Below are 2,500 nucleotides of genomic sequence, written 5' to 3'. Positions count from 1 at the left end.
AATGCAATGACACCACGCCAACCATAGTGCCAAAACACAGCATCGCCATCTATGAAAACACGACGAAACCACATGCAATAGCCCCATCTACGCGCATCCGACAGCACTACAACCACCATGTCGATCGCACCACAAAAACAGTACCGCCATCTATGCGACGCCAAGCTGACTACGACGGCGATGGGCGCACAGTACCCGTTTCCCGACCCCACCCACAAAGCCTGCATCCACTGTCCACCACAAGAGCACCAACGCCAGTCCCTGCGCCGCACGACGTCGTCCACCGACAATCACGCCACCCGCCCCCGTACGTGCCTCACGTCACCTGCCCAAATTGCAACTCCAGCGGATGAACGGCGGACTTTTCTCGCAGTCGTAAGTTGCAATCCACCCCTATATCATCCGTTTCATGAAGCGTTTTATCCAAGATGCGAAATTCCCGCTGTCCCTACACATGCTCTAAGTCTGTGCGCGATTGCGTGCTCACAGTACGGATTCCGATGCTGAGCGATCAGCTAGGAAGCGCCCCAACCATGTCGGTCCCCATGGGCGTTGCACTCGCAGTCGCAAAGACTCTGGCAATGGCTAAAAGCGCTCCGCAATATATCACGCAGACGGGTAATGACGGTCCGAGCGCTCAGTGTGAGGAGAGCATTACTGAGCCCTGACCCACAAGCAGGTTGTAGCGTATCCCACCCGCAGACATGTGACGTTGTCACACGACCAGTTGTCACTAATCGACTCATTGCTGATAATCATATGCCATACACCGGGGAAAGCTGCCGCAAGGGGTAGCTACGTAGTGCAGTCGCACCTCTACTACTGTACAGAGATAGAACACCACGAGACTGCAACCAGATTAAACTGATACATGGCGCTGATAACTAATAGATGCAGAGCCATCGGAATATAGATGACATACGACATACAACTGTCCCTATACATGCTGACAGTCTGTGCACACAATGTGAACTACACGTCACCGAGACACCCTATCACACACTACTCTCTGGCTGTAACAGACACAGACACAATATCTAAGCACCACCATGGAACAACATCCAGTGCATCCTCTCCGCCACATTACACCATTTACACTATGATAACAAAACCAGGAGGTCCACCCCAAAAACAGAATATCTCACTCTTCCAACAACCATCATTACGCAGATAAGCCACAAACACCCACACATGTGCTACACAGGGGTGCAGCCAACACCACCACACTGGCGTGTCTCACAGCATATAAGCAATGGCAGGAATGAAAGACACAGGTCTGCCACTCCCTTGCCACACCCACGGAACCGGCGCACCACCTCCCCTGAGCCAAAGGTGCATCCTGACGTGACACATCTCAGGGTGCCTCAGGCGTCCACTTACCATCATCACTATGAACGAACCTCGTCCCCTCCCCCCCTCATACACCATCCCTTAACCTAACCCATGTTGCGCCTTAACCTAACCTATGTTGCGCCTTAACCTAACCTATGTTGCGCCTTAACCTAACCTATGTTGCGCCTTAACCTAACCTATGTTGCGCCTTAACCTAACCTATGTTGCGCCTTAACCTAACCTACGTTGCGCCTTAACCTAACCTACGTTGCGCCTTAACCTAACCTACGTTGCGCCTTAACCTAACCTACGTTGCGCCTTAACCTAACCTACGTTGCGCCTTAACCTAACCTACGTTGCGCCTTAACCTAACCTACGTTGCGCCTTAACCTAACCTACGTTGCGCCTTAACCTAACCTACGTTGCGCCCTAACCTAACCTACGTTGCGCCCTAACCTAACCTACGTTGCGCCCTAACCTAACCTACGTTGCGCCCTAACCTAACCTACGTTGCGCCCTAACCTAACCTACGTTGGGCCCTAACCTAACCTACGTTGCGCCCTAACCTAACCTACGTTGCGCCCTAACCTAACCTACGTTGCGCCCTAACCTAACCTACGTTGCGCCCTAACCTAACCTACGTTGGGCCCTAACCTAACCTACGTTGGGCCCTAACCTAACCTACGTTGGGCCCTAACCTAACCTACGTTGGGCCCTAACCTAACCTACGTTGGGCCCTAACCTAACCTACGTTGGGCCCTAACCTAACCTACGTTGGGCCCTAACCTAACCTACGTTGGGCCCTAACCTAACCTACGTTGGGCCCTAACCTAACCTACGTTGGGCCCTAACCTAACCTACGTTGGGCCCTAACCTAACCTACGTTGGGCCCTAACCTAACCTACGTTGGGCCCTAACCTAACCTACGTTGGGCCCTAACCTAACCTACGTTGGGCCCTAACCTAACCTACGTTGGGCCCTAACCTAACCTACGTTGGGCCCTAACCTAACCTACGTTGGGCCCTAACCTAACCTACGTTGGGCCCTAACCTAACCTACGTTGGGCCCTAACCTAACCTACGTTGGGCCCTAACCTAACCTACGTTGGGCCCTAACCTAACCTACGTTGGGCCCTAACCTAACCTACGTTGGGCCCTAACCTAACCTA

The sequence above is a fragment of the Schistocerca nitens genome, chromosome 7 (genome assembly GCF_023898315.1).
Source record: "Schistocerca nitens isolate TAMUIC-IGC-003100 chromosome 7, iqSchNite1.1, whole genome shotgun sequence".
NCBI lineage: Eukaryota > Metazoa > Arthropoda > Insecta > Orthoptera > Acrididae > Schistocerca > Schistocerca nitens.
This window is presented reverse-complemented; position numbering follows the sequence as displayed.